The sequence below is a fragment of the Sturnira hondurensis genome, unplaced genomic scaffold (assembly GCF_014824575.4).
Source record: "Sturnira hondurensis isolate 20B ecotype Veracruz unplaced genomic scaffold, ASM1482457v3 Scaffold0007865, whole genome shotgun sequence".
Classification (NCBI taxonomy): domain Eukaryota; kingdom Metazoa; phylum Chordata; class Mammalia; order Chiroptera; family Phyllostomidae; genus Sturnira; species Sturnira hondurensis.
The window spans coordinates 6801026-6816180 of NW_028080496.1; the positions used below are offsets into that span (position 1 = coordinate 6801026).

The 15155-nt window shown below is 47.4% G+C and overlaps 1 long non-coding RNA gene across 1 annotated transcript; it reads right to left on the minus strand.

Annotated features, from left to right (window-relative positions):
* Window positions 1-7011: 7011 nt before the first annotated feature.
* On the minus strand, window positions 7012-11435 carry LOC118992003 (uncharacterized). The gene is made up of 5 exons (XR_005067520.1): window positions 10919-11435; window positions 10596-10673; window positions 8157-8189; window positions 7341-7451; window positions 7012-7240 (listed from the first exon to the last, which is right to left on the minus strand). It is a non-coding gene; the product is annotated as an uncharacterized LOC118992003 (long non-coding RNA).
* Window positions 11436-15155: the final 3720 nt, after the last annotated feature.

Sequence of the window (15155 nt, forward strand, 5' to 3'; positions counted from 1 at the left end):
CAGGGATGACATAATATTGGCTAATGGAACCCTCCCAGCCAATCACACTGCAGCAAAAAGTGCCACCCACAAAGCAACTTCTATAAGCTTTTGAATAGGACACAAAGTCCCCAAGTGCATCATGGGAGGAGGGCCCAACCTCTGAGCTAAGGGTGGCCCATCTGCCAAGCTCCTTTCTGTTTAATATACATCAAAGTCTCAGTCATTCTTTTTCTTCTCAAAGGAAGATTTTGAGAGGCAAAGACCAGCTGGGCAGAACTGAGGGTGAGGACGGGGGCAGTTCACCCTCCTAAGGCTGTTTGTAAAATAAATAGCAATTGTGAGGCAGACTCCAGCCTGCCTGATGAAAACACACCAGCTGTCATCTCGGAGTGTGTCCATGCGTGTCTGTATTTTTAAGGAGAGTCACCCCATGTCCAGAGACACCCTCTGCAGGCCTGCTGTGATTCCCACAACTGCTGTCACCAGGCTCTCAAGAAGGCTGAGTTAGGTTTTCCATTCGCACAAATTCATGTCTGAATTGCCAGGCAGAGCTTTTTGAAGGACCGAGACACAGGAAGAGTAAGTTTTGAGATGGCCCCAGGTGGCACCTTCTCTTTCCCCAGTGCGAATTGGGGGGAAACCTTCACCCCTCTGTGGATGCCTCCGAGCCCCACTGCAAACCCTTCAATCACCACACCCCTCCCTAGCCCCCCTCGGTGTCAGAACTGTTCCTCCCACTCAAGACCATTCATTACACCTTTCTCTGGATCCTGTCTGTCTCCTCTAAGGCTTTGTCCCAGAAATCGCCTCCACTTCCTCCTGTCTGTTCAATCCTCTTCTAGATATTCCCCACTCTGGTCTCTCATCACTCTAAAAAAGTCCCCCAACTCTGTGTGTCTCCCGCCTGACCCCCACTATCTCAGGCTGCTCCTTCCAGGAATGTCTAGGTGGCTTTCTGTCGTGGAACTTTCTGCTCCCTGGAGAGACTGGACTTACTACTCTCCAGGTTTTCCATCTTTCCCCCTGACCTCTGTCTCCCTCTCCAGAGCTGCTTCCTCTGCCTTTAGCTCAGTCTGCACAGTAGCCGCCTGAGACCTCTCCTCATTCTGCCCCCTCCCTGGGGCCTCGACCACAGCCCTAGCTTTAAATGACTTTCTCAATCCCCCCACACACACACACACTGACCAGCCTCAGAGTGTCTGTCTCCAGAAGCCTCAAGCTCGACATGCGCAAACCTGCACTCTTGTCTTTTCTGCAAACCTGCTCTGCCCCCTGCGCTCCCCATCTCTGCTGACTACTGCACGTTAGTTGGCAGAGCCAGCAACCTGGGAGTCTTCTGTACTCCTCCCCCTCTGCCTGCCCACCTCCCCAAGTTCTTTCTCTTCTCCCTTGGAATAGAGTTCAAAGCAATCCACATTCACTCACTTACCTGTCTTCCCAATGCGCACGCGCGCGCGCGCGCACACACACACACACACACACACACACACAAATGTAATATCCATTAAGTCAGGATTTTTGTCTGCTTCATTCATCACTGTGTCCTCGTCAACCAGAAAGGGGCCTAGCATAGTCAGGCCTTATTAAATGTTCTTGGTTGAATGAACAAATATGCACTGCTTTATTATTATTTTTTTTTAGAGGGGAAGAGGAGAGAAATATCGGTGTATGGTTGCCTCCCGTGAGTCCCCTGCTGGGAACTGGCCTGCAACCCAGGCATGTGCCCTGACTGGGAATCGAACCCCGATTGTGTGGTTCATAGGCCCACGCTCAATCCACTAAGCTACACCAGCCAGGGCAAATATGCACTGCTTTAGTTTATGCCAAGTAACACAGTGGTTAAACATACATATTTAAAGTCAGAAGGCAAGAGTTTGAATTTTGGCCCAGCCATTTACTGTGTGAATTTTTTAACTAAATAACCTAAGTCTGAATTTCCACCATGTATAACAAAGGCATACAACAGCAGCCAACTCAGGAGTTCATGAGTAGGATTAAATGAGATAATACATGTATAAAGAGCTCATCACAGTGCCTGATACATATCAAGTAATGCACGGGCATCAAATATCACTGATGTCATCACTCCTTCCTGTCCTCACGTCTCACCCATATAACATCCTCCCAGCTGTCCCCTCAGACTCCAGACTCCCCTCAGGGGAGTTCCCACCATACCATCCTGACCAGAATGGTCTCTTCCCTCCAGCCCACACACATCCCTCTATGACTGCACAGCTGACCAAACCGTCCCAGTTCACTGAGGACTGAAGCATTACCCTGAATAAGGGACTTTTACTGCTAAAACCAGAGGGTCCCCAGGGCACCGGATCACCTAACGGCATCAATCACACTGTTGTGGAATTAACTGTCTCTCTGACAAGACTAGAGAACATAAGTTTTGTCTTGCTCGTGTTCACATTCCCTACATCTAACCTAATGTCAGACACATATCTGGTCCATTTTCAATAAATATTTGCTAAATGTGTTCATCGAGACAGCAATTGATTGCAGGGAAAGAGTTGAAGGGCACAGTTCAAATCCTGTGCCTCTTCCTGCATGACCCTGGGCGAGTTATTACTTTTATTTACATATTTATTTCTTTGTCCCTGAAGTTCAGGCAAATTTCTTGGTCTCACTGAGTCTCTGTATCCTCATTTGTAGAATGGAGATAATATCCACTTCATAGACACATTGTGAAAATTAACTGGATATAAAATGGTTAACATAACACCTGGCTTATAACAAATTTTTAATAAATATTCATGTTACTACCACTTATTTCAACAATTGGCACAGTGAATTTAGTAAGTATTGGTTCCCTTCCCCCATGAAATAAATGAATGCACGTGGCCTTAAAAGTAGTTGTGCTGTAGAGAAAGCTTCCCTTAAATCAGTGATCAGCCACCTTGGCGACACATTAGGATCCCCCAGGGAACTTTTACAAAGACGGATACCCAATCCCAGACCAATTAATTCAGACCTCCAGAGATGGATCTGTGCATCGGCTCCTTACAGGGCTCCCCTGGTGATTCTAACAGGCAACCAGGTTGAGAACCTTTGCCTTAGGGTACTAGGTTGGTTGCTCTTCAACTCTTAATTGCTGCACTGGGTCTTTCCAAACAGTGGTCCCTACTCTGGCAGTTGTCAACACCGAGCACCTCCCTGTGTCTGCAGGGCAAAAACTGGGGAATTCTCAAACACCACAGGCTGAGGACCCTACTCAGACACTCGGAGAAGGCAATTCTTACAAATGAATCTTTAATAAGTGAAGTCTCCGACTTCTGGGAGAAATTTTTATTACTTTAGCGCAGAACCCCAAAGCAGAAGGGCCAACAGGGTGCACTGCAAGGGTGCTTTCTGGAGGGTTCGGGTCTGCCGGCCAGCCCGCAGCTCTTCAGGGTGCCATTCTGAGTTTCTGTCTCCCTTCTTCCAAATCGAACATATCAGCACTAAAAAAGCATACCACCTGCCAGCTCATCCCCAGGATGCGAGAGCTACCAGTTGCAGCCTGATCTTAGGTGAGCATCGAAGTGAAATATTTACATTCTCAGCTTTGCTCTCCCATCTCACCGGAAGGATTTCCATTTCATGCCCACCACCACCACCAGCAGAAGCCAACCTCTACCGTTGCCCCTCTCTGCCTCTGTGGCTGTATCTGCCACATTCCTTCCAAGTAATACATGAGCTTTAATTCAAAATCATGTTCCAGGTGACTGGTTCACTGGGAAACATTCACAGGTTGCCAATGACTCACCCAATAAATCTGACACCCAGCAATTGACTTGAAGTCAGTGGCGCCTGACAGCTGCTGAGCAGCTGAAGGTGAAAAGAAGCAGAATTCAACACTGGTTTATAATAGCTAAACGCTCCTGGTCCATCCCATAGGAGTGAAAAGCAATCAATTAGCAGGGTTCCTGGCCCTAACAGGTCAAAGTTAAGGTCAACTATAAGCAGAGGGAAGGACAGTTCACCATCTGAATACAGAAAAGCCAGCCAATCAGATACATGTCTTCATACCATATTCTACACGTCCATCACCATGCTGAGAACATTGAGAAAGAGCCATTCTAAGACTTCTGTCTTCAAAAGTTTGATAATCTTGTGAGGAATATAGAAAATTACACAGAACAATGTGAGATAATACAAGTAAGTAACCATATAACTATCTGGCATTCATCTCTGTATGGGATCATTTTCCCCCCCATTTTGGCAGACCTAAATTCTACATGCACTTAAATGCCAATACCCACAAAGAATTCTCCTATTTATTCAAGTCCAGAAATGGCAGGAAGAACTAGGAACTCCAGGCATACGGCTGGTTGACCAGGCTGCATGGCAGGGGCAGGTGGGCACAACATTCTGTGGGCAGGTGAGTGGTTGGCCCAGTGGCATCTGCAATGTGGTCCAGGATATGGCTGGTGCCTTAAGAAAAGAAGAGGCCACAGGGGGAACCTAAGATGGTACAGGTACTCTGTGTGGATACAGGGACGGGGCCAAAGAATAGCTGGATTAGGAATCATTCAGTGAGACTGAACATTTAAAACGAAAGAAGACACAAATTCCAGTATCAATAACAAGAGAAGGACATGACTATCGACCCTGCACACAGTAAAAGATACTTCATAAGCAATTTTCTACCAAAAAATACAACCTAGATGAAATGGATGACTTCCTTAAAAAAATTACTATTGTGGCAATCACTTTGTAAGGTACAGACATGTTTAATCACTATGTTATACACCTAATATAATAATGTAAGCTTACTACAATTAAAATAATTGTAAAAAATTACTAAGTGATATGGTCCAAGGCTATAAAAGAAATCTGAGACTTCAATTACAAACTGAGGGAAAATGCTATAGTTTATACACCTACACACTTACACTTTCTCACTAACATTCAAGTTAGAACATTCATAAATTGACAAAGCCTCATAATTTAAAATCAAATAACAAAGTTCTTTAATCAGGGTGTTGGCAGAGAGACTCAAATGGAAGCTTGCCTTCCAGGCCTAACATGAATACAGGAACAGGATTAATAAAATCAGTAAAGGGAGCTGAGTCAGGGAGACAAATCTGGAGAAGAACCTAAGAATACTAGAACCAAACCTCACTGCTCCAGAAAGCTTAATCCAGAAAAACACTGCGACGACAGCCAGTCGCCAGCTCTTTAACAACAGAGCCGGCAAACTCAGACACCTGCAGGCGCCAGAGACCAAGACAACACTGAGACAGTAGAAAGCTGATGAACCCTCAGCCGTTTCCCGGCTGCATCTGGCTGTGCAACAGTGTGTATGCTCAGAATCTCCAGATTTTCTGGATTATTTGAAATCTCCCATTGTTGGCTCCAGTTTAAGAAAAAAAAAATACTGTGTGGGCCAAACAAAACACATCAGCAAGCCAGATAGAGCCTGCAATCTACCAATTTGCGGCCTTTACTTCATGTTTTGCTTTTAGGAGGTGGGGTGTAAAGAGAGGAGACTGGGAGGTGTATTTGCTTATTTGTTTGTTTGTTTGTTTTGGCTTTTTCCTATTTTGAAAGATCAGGCTCTGGAAGTTTTTTCTTTCTTTTTCATGAACTCAAGGGCATGGGGACTTCAAAACAGAGAAACAGCCACCAACAGACATTCTGGCTCTCTCTCCATCCTGCCCCCAGGATCCAGCAAATAAGAAGCTAAATCCTAAGATTTAAAGAGGTTGGGTTTCTTCTCTCCCCTTCAGGCTGCTGCCAATTCACTGTCCTGTCTTTAGTGTTTGAAACACTCTGATGATTTTGTTTATTGCTGTTTCCATATGGCTGGGCAAGATGGGGTGGGGGAGGGGGAGTGAACACTGAGGTTTCACCTGACTGTGTAGAGATGTCACCCTGTGTCAGGAAACAAGATGAAAAGCAAATATACCTAGAGATTCACAAAAAGAAAGCAGATTCACTTCAGCCTCCACGCCCAGGCAGTGGTGCGCAGAGGTCCTGTTGTCTTCTGAGTTTGTCTGTCACCACCACCTGCTCAAGCTCCCATGAGCCTTTGGAGGTAGCTGCGCCTTTCCAAGGAGACACTTCAAAGGGGCGCAGAGCACTCTTCGGAGACCATCTCCCACAAGTACCCAGGCTCCCAGCGGCCAGAGAACTTGCCAGCAGCACCCTGAAGCACACTGACTGCAGTGCAATCCTTGGGATGAAAACCACTCAGGAGAGCTGGGCCGGCAGGCAGCTGCTGCCTCTCCTGCCCTGGCGGAGAGGGGTGAGCACTCAGAAACTCAAGGGGCTAAGAGCAAGGACAGGGAGGCCATCAGAATGCAGGCGGATGCTGAGGAGATGTCCTCAAAGCCTCTCTCCCAGCGCACTCTGATCAGCGCAGCCAGACCCCCATGGATGCAGCCCCACTTCCTGGGGAGCTGTGCCGAGCATTTCAGGACCCAGTTGTCCGTCTCCTTTGTGCGTCTCCATCAAGGCCACTCAAGCCACAAGTTTCAGTTAACTGGCAGCCAAAGTGTCTCTCTCCACACCAGCTCAAACAGAAAGCAAAGGGTTTCCAAGGCTCCCTGCTGCTCTCCGGACTCCTGTGTGGCTTCCTCTCCCTCAGGCCCCAGTGAGACAGGCTGAACAGGCCTGTACCTGGGGAAAATGAGAAGGGGGTGCTTCACAGGGAAGGCCAGCAAGAAGCTAACGGGTTTCTTTCAGGGACCCGGGGACTTCAGGACTATGTGAACACTCCAAGTGCCCAGAAAGGAAAGAACAAAAGACCCCCGGCTACATACCCCACCCAATCACCTGGGGGCCGACTGTCCTCTCAGTCAGAAAGCCTCCATTTCTGGAATGATCGTCTCTGGGAAAATAAGACAGACCCTCAGAGAATGAGCCCCCTTAATGTTCCAAAAAAGGAAAAATCCGAAGAGAAAACAAGCAAAGAAGTATCGCTACTCTTAAAGGTCTTTCCAAATGCTGAAAGAAGTTTTGCCAGAATTGTAGAGAGGAAGGTTTATAGCAGGAAAAGTACCAAAGTCATGGCAGGTAATCATACCTCATGCTTACTACATGTCAGGTGCCCTTCTGAGTCCTTTAGATGCACGACATCTTTGCATCCTCAAAGCAATCCTATGTGGTAGGTACTTTCACAGCTTCCAATTTGCTAACGAGGAGACTGGAGCACAGAGAGGTTTAGTGATTTGCCCATGGTCACACTGCTAACACGTGGCAGAGCTGGTATTTAAAACCCAGACTATCTGAGCCTCTATGCACCACTGTCTCTTGCAATTTAATGCTATAAATAATAAAACAAAGACATAAAGAGCATGTTCTAATTTAAAAAGTACTCTCATTTTTTTTATTCACTTCAAAAAATATTTTTGTTTAGCACCCACCACCTGCAGGTCTGGGAGATACAGTGGTGAGCAAGTGACCCCCAGGACCTGACTGCGCCATTCTCTCCTCTGGCAGCAGGCCAATCGAGCCAACTGTTCCTAAAATTAAACCTGTAGGGGCCGCGGAAAGTGCGGTAAACAAACAGACAGAGCAGTCATACTCTTGGAAATAAATATTATTTTCCTCTTTTTACAAGTAAGGAAACAGAGATATCAAAGTAAAATATAATATTGCAAAAAGAACATGCAGACTTTCAAATTTTATTTATTTTTGAGTAGCTGCTCAATACATCCACGTCATTTGACATTCAAAACATGCCAATGGGCATATGGGGAAGTCCCCTCTATGCCCCTCAACCCCAGCCTCCCAGCTTCCCATCCAGAGGCAATTGGTGTTGGGTCTCCCATATCTTGGGTCTCCTGCCAGAGACACGCATAAATCATCCAATACGCCCACATTTTCTTTCCCTACACAAGTTATGGCATAATAAACACGTTCTGCTCTGTGGGGTTTTTCTCTAACAAATAAACACACATGGAGCTGCCTCGTTTGCCCGTGCCTTCACGGCACTTCACGGCATGGATGTCCAACTCCTGCCAGTCTCCCACAGATGGTCACACAGGCAATTTCCAAGCTAGCACAAACAACACTGTAGGAACCCACCAAATAGGCGAGCCATTTCACATGCATGTGAGTGTGTCTGCATGATAACCTCCCAGAAGTGGAATTACTAGCTACATGGCCTTGTGCATTTGTAATTTCCACAGATAATAACCATATTGTCCACCACTGAGATGTCCCCAATTTGCACTCACCCAGCAGTGGGTGGGCATGCCTGCTTCACCAAACTGCAATACAAAGAAAGCACACTGCTTGGACAACGGCCCAGGGCCCCCTTCATCCCCCTACCAACTGTGGGCCAACTGTGGGCCAACTGCAGGCCTCTCAATCTCTGACTGTCAAGACCTCACAGGAGAGGTGCCCCGCCTCCACTGTGCTCCCAAGGCATCCAGCACTCAGCCCTCTGGAGCCAAGGAGGGAGATTTGGGAGCTCCCCAAAAGAGAAGCTCAGAAGAGATACTCCCAAGGCCCAAACAGGGCCAGGGGCACAGAATCACGGACTACAGGCCACCTCAAAGCAGACACCAGTACAATGGCCCAGGCTGTGTAGCCAGACAGGCCACAGCACATGCTGCACGGCCCTGGGCGAGCTGCGTCCTTCCTTCTGGGGAACGCCTAGAAGAGCAATTTCTAAAGCATCGATGCAGTCTGCTCCCAGACTACATCCTGGTGGGCAGACAAAGTGTGCCAGATCCACAGCAGCCAGTTTTGCACTCTAGTCATCTGGACAAGAAATGTAAAGAAAACTAAATGTCACAGCCAGGGTGTAGTGGCACCTGAGACAAATTAAGGAAAGATATGGAGCTTGGAACGGAATCTCAGTTGAGAGCTGGTAGCTAGAAATGGGTTGAAAGTTTGTAAGGCAAACTGTAAAACCAAGGCAGAGAGAGGAGAGAGAAAGAATAACAATAATGATGTGGTGGCTACTGTCCATGCTGTGCCTGTACCTGTGGGCCAGTGCTCTGGCTGACTGCCACCTGCCAGCGCCATCTGTGCCTGAGGGCTCTCTCAAAGCTGCAGAAGATGTACAGGCACTTGAGGAATCAGCACCCACCAGCTCTCAACCAACCACTGACAATTGCAGTATTAACCCCAGCTCCCTCCCTCCTCAAATGGGATAATTCTCTACCACAGCCCACATTTCCCACAGAATTGAGCTCCAGCTGCCCAGGGTGCGAGCTGGCTCCATAACCCCCTTTTCTTGGCTGCCTGCCTGCTCATTTCTCATTTCCCTCACCTCCTTCCAGTACCTCTCAAGATTTGTTTCTGGGGTAACCTAAACTAAATAATTGGATACTTCTGTGTGCCAGGAACCAAGCTAGAGGCTTTACATACATTGTGAAGATCTAGAATAGCATCTCCCATGAAAGGAGAGCCCAGGCATAGAGGGAAAGGCCAGGCCTCTTTATAAACAAAGGTCCAAGGTGACAAAGGGAACAGTAACCCAACTCTGAGGCCAAGCCAGGTGAACTGAATGTGACTGAGCAGGTCCCAGGTCATGCTTTCTCTGACCAGAAAACAAGGCCAGGAGGGAGAACTGGGCTTCCAAAGCCTACACGTGCAGGCCCACTGTCTAGGGCTCTGTGCCCTTGCAGGGTACACACTCCCTGGAGATACGGTTTCCCCAAAATGGATAGGGTTTAGCCTGCCCAACTTTTGCAAATCTGCCCCTTGCTCCAGAGCTGGCTTGAATTTACCATGACAGGTTATGGGGAGAAAAATAAAGAGGCCTTTTCAGCTCTTCCAGGAAAGGCAGAAGTGAACTCTATAGTTAGGTTTGGGATCTTTAGCGTCTCATTGATGACTCTCAGCTCTCACAAGCACAAGAAGGCACAGAAAACCACTGGCTCAGCCACGAGCTGTAATTGCTGCTGTCCTTCTAAGCAGGAGGAAAACAGGCCATGATTTGTGGCTTCTTGCAACAAAAGCCCCATTCCTTAATGAGGCTTATTTAATTTAGGGCAGTAGAAAAGTTTTGGGTTATTATTAGGCTACAAATTAAGGCTTGTGTTCATTTAACTGCCCCACTTAACAAAGGAAACTTTGCTTTTGTAAATTAGGGAATTATTTTTAAGTGTTAGAGGCCACTGGACAACCTTGAACAAAGCCTCAAACGTGTTCAAGTCCTGGTGCCCAATCTGTAAACCTGGCAGACCGGGGCAGACGACCCCCGAGGCTCCTCCAGCTCCAGCAATCTACAGCTCTGTCCACTTCACTCCCTCCCCCCCCCACAGAGGTCCCTTCAAAATCCACATTCCCAGATATATTAACTGGAAAAGGCAAGATATAAAACAGCACTATAAAATACAATACCATTTTTACCTTTATTTATTTTTTTAAGGAGTTTATTTACTTACTTTTAGAGAGAGGGGAAGACAAGAAACATCCATCAGTTGTTTCTTACACAGTGCCCCAAGCAGGGATCGGACTCTCAACCACGGCATGTGCTCTGACTGGGACTTGAACCAGCGACCTTTTGCTTTGTGGGACGATGCCCAGCCAAGTGAGCCATGCTGGTCAGGGCAGAAAATACTAGTTTTAGTTTTAAAAACAAGGTAGGCATAAGAATGTGTCTCTGAATTTGTTTGTATATGCATCAGAAACCGTGGGAGTGGGTGTTAGACAGTACTCACCTATGGGAGGAGGTGACAGGTACTAAGCAGTCGGGGAAACTTGTTGCTGCCTATTTCTCCATGCAGTAACTGGATTATCTATTCAAATAATTAAACCAAAAGACAGTGAAACCAATTTTAAAATCCACATCTTAATTGTATCTGTTCTTAACTAACCCTCAGGGTCTCTGGATACCATTGGGGGCCATACTTTTCTGGCCTACTCGGGATCCCCCAAGTTCCCCACAGAGGGCCCAATCCCATCTATGGACTAAGAAGTTCAAAGAAGACAGCAATCTTCCCTCTGATACCCATGAGAAAAAAAACACAAGAAAAATAATCACCTCGATCAGTTCCATGCGTTAAGGTATGGCACATCACCCAACATCTTCTCCTGGTTGAGTTAACACCACCAGTTGTCATTTTAGGAGGAAGTTCATGGGTTCTGGAGAGGGCCAGCCGGCATCAGGAAGGCTTTAAAACCCATACTCATAAAAAATGTGATACGAAAATTCATCTTTGAGTTTCAAGGCCAACAAAATCTGCAATGTCCCTTTCATGGATGCTTTTCACATTCTCTGCTGAGTGGTGAACACTGACCTGGGAGAATGTGAGCCTGAGCATCTTCCTGAATGGAAAGAAGAGGTGGTAATGTTGTCTCTCCAGAAAGGGTCTCCCAGGCCCCACTCCTCAGCCTCTCTCAATGGCTGAGAAACCTTCCACTATAGCTCTCACCCCCAAGAAGAATTTCTTTGCAGCATCACCACTTCAGGCAGCTCCTGGTACCGCCCAACATCTGACCATTTGCCCTGGTCTCTGCCTTCCTCTGGGCCAGCCTGCCCCGCCCCAGCTCAAGCCTCTTCTGTGAGCCGGCCTCTTTCTGCTGCTGACAGCCCTGTGCAGATACTATCTCTTCCTGTATGGACGGTGCCTACACAGTAAACAAACCTCATGGCACAGATCCAAAGAGCAATCATTCCGCAAAGTTATCACTGGCTCCTTGGAAGAAAAAGGGACCCAGGTCCTGCCCTGCCCACTCTTTCCTCCCAAGCTGGCTTCTTGGTGAGCTTGCAGCATTTTTTCAAAATAATTCTTGCTCTGTTCAAATTGCAAAGGATGCACACATTTGCACACTGAATGAAGTTCAAGACAACCCATTTCCTCCAAGCATTGCCCCTTGTCTTGAGTAAAAAATGAAACTTTACCTCTTGCATCTTTCTGAAGCCCACTGGCTCCTATCTTTCAAAGAGGAAGCCGAGCTAGGCAGATGGATGCGCTGGGGTTGTCCAGGTGTCCTAATCAGGGCTCCCTAACAGGCAGGAACCCCCGCATGGCTGTCATTCTCCAGAGAATGAGTGTGGGCCAAGAGCCATGAATGGCTCCCAAGGACCCAGGGTGATACTGGTGACACTGGCCTCTTTCAACTGACCCCCGGGGATCGGCTTAGACTTTGGCACTGCGAGGGACCCTAGAAACCACTTAGTGAGGGGCTCAATGTGGGCCCGTTTGCTAAAGATGTCCCATGTGGGGACAGGTTGACAGCAATTTGGACAAAAGCTGGTATTCAGGAAGGAGACTAAAGGCCCTCCACGGCCACATCAACCTAAGCACCTCCCTGGTTAACTCCTCTATGCTTCTGGCTTTGGTATAATGGCTACTGTTTTTGAGCACTTCCTGCACGGCAACAACTGTGTGTACGTAGTTCTACCTCCTGACTTCCTTCAACCAGCCTATGTGCAGGAGTTATCACCCAACGGGTGAAGGCTCTGAGGCTTGGGTGGCTGTGACTCACCATGGCTAGTGTACTAGGGTGCTGGGAACCTCCCTCGGGCTGCAAACACCAGGCCCCAAGCCTCTAACCACCAGGCCTTGCTGCATAAGCTGTCAAAAGAATGCTCTGTGGCTTCGCAAGTAAGTAAAACCCAGTGCTCAAGGAAATGCAAATCAAAACCACAGTAAGAGACCTCTTCACTCCCATTAGGATGGCTATTTAAAAAAAAGAAAAGAAAAGAAGAGAAAATCACAAGCTGGTGAGGTTGTGGAGAAATTGGAACTCTCTTGCACTGCTGTTTCAGGAAACGCGTTGTGAAAGGCCACCCCTTCCACGCAAGCCCTTCTCCTGCCTGGAGGCAAATCCATTTCCACTTTGGCTCTCTAGCGCCATCTCGTGTTATTCTGGAAACAGCCACAAAGTTTTCAAGAACAACCGTTTCTTAAAATCTATTATAGAAGAATTTCTGCAAAACTCTAATATAATAATATCTTAATAATAATAATAATAATATTCTAGAAGAAAAGCAACTTAATCCATTGCTCCAGCAGCGAGGAGTCCAGGCTTTTTCCTGAACATATTCATAAATACTTCAAAAATAACCTTAAGTGTAGACGTTGGTTTTATTCACCTTGCTTTTGGCATTGCCTTTGACAGAGAAACTATCTGTGAGACGGAAGGGAAGACACGTTTTGTGTTTATAGTTTTACCAGACCCAGACGAGGATCGGTGTAAGTAAAACATATCATAAACCTGTCTTAACGCGCAGCACGTGGGTGCGGCATGAACAGCGGCAAGCAGAACTGTCTCACTGACGCAGACGCAAACGCCGCCCAGCGACCCCCCGCGTTGCTAACGACCGAGTCTATACCTACGATCTACCGGTCTGTGGGGTTGCTTATGTTGCTAAAGCCAAACTGTTATCTCAAAGGGGAGGAAGAAGGAATAAATTATACATCATTGTGAAGAGAAACCAATCATTTGGTTAATTTAATAAATCCAGTATCACGATTTTAAGCCCCGGCACTTCAGAAGTTCTCACCGGGCCTTTCTTGTTCTTGTGGAATCACAAACAAATCTTCCCTTGCCCCACACAGAAACAAAGACATGGAAGCTGCTCCTGGCAAGCTACGCCTCCGGTTATGTGAGTCACTGAGAGGGCTTTAAAACAGCCGCTCTCCTAACAGGGGGCCTTGAGCTGAAGGGAGACACTCAGGACTCAGATATGGGCATTGTTCTGGAAATCCAGTCCTGTTTTCCCCTGACCTGCTCCACACAGAGCCTGACGGAGCTCAAACAAAACAGGAGCAACAGGACCCTGGGAAAGGAAAAGAAGCTGGGCCTTTCACGTCTACGGCCGAGCTCTATGCCAAAGGATTAATTTATAAAAGCCAAGCCTTACAAGGTGAAGTAGAGCAAGTCTCAGAAGCAAAACATAATACTTCCCTGGTGAGAAGCAAAGCAGGTAGGGGCCTCATTAAAAAAAGAAAAAAATTTCTTTCAACACATATCACATTTCCCCAAAATGCACACAGGGCCATTTCTGAAGTAAAGGAGCCAGGCTTCGAGGTCAGAGGGCCCTGAGCTGAAACCTGCCTGTGTGATCTGTGCAGCTTCAGCAGCGGCTCTGGGCTCCAGGGTCCTCATCCTGACACGGAGGTTAATAATGGCTGCCCCAGGGGACTGAAATGAGTACTCGTGATGCACCTGAGGGTAGAGCCTGGCCCAACCAAGTGTTCAGTAAATGGTGGGGGCCATCTTCATGATGGTGATGACAATGACAATCCTACAGTTAACACTCCTCGCAGACCACCATCCTCCCAGACACAAACCTGCCCCTTCCTCTACCTGGCAGTCACATGCACTAATAACAATAGCTAATGTCCAATGAGTGCTTACTATGTGCCCAGTACTGTACATTAAACTATTTTACTTCATTCACAGGGGACCCATGGGTAGCAATAGCTGACACACCCCTTTATAGGTAAGGAAAGAGGTCCAGAGAGATTGGATAATGTACTAGTCAGGGTAAGTTAACTGCTTTCACAAACAACACCAACATCTCAGTGACTCAACATGGTAAAGGCCCACCTGTCCTCCACGTCCTTGTTGGCAGAGGGCGTGAAGAACAGACTCACTCCAGCAGTCATTTGGGGCCCAGACTCCTTCCATATTGTGACTCCACCACCTCCAGTGCTGGAGTCCATGGATCCTTTGCAGCTAAGCTAGCAGGTGCGGAGCAGAGAGTGAGTATATACCCATGACTCTTACTTTAACCCAAGGTGACACTCAGTGCTTCCGCTCCTGGTCTGTGAACTTAGTCTCTTGGCTCTGAATGCAAGGGGCTGGGAAATACTGGTGATTGCAGGAAGGAGAGAGTAATGGAGATAGACACTGGCAAGCAACAATAGCTTCTACCACAGTGAACCTGCCTAAGGTCACCCAGCCAGCACACATCGAGGTAAGATGCCAACCCAGGCAGTCTAAGTCCAGGCCCTGATTGAACCACCGTCATCCTGGCAGGCACTCTGACGATTTTGAAACAGAGCCACATAAACTTGTTACCCTTCTCTTAATCAAGACGTGGGGTCAAGGTCAAATCTGGGCTCTGTTAGTGCTTGACCAATAGACTATAGAAGAAATGACACTGACTACGTCCAGGCTCTGAAGACACCAGTGGCTTGTACCTCCCATTTCTAGAGATACTCACTTTGGAATCCAGCGTCCGTGCTGTGAAGAAGCCCAAGCTAGTCTACTCAGAGATCACGTGGAACAGCCGTTGCTGGAGAGGCCCAGTCATCGTCCAGTGT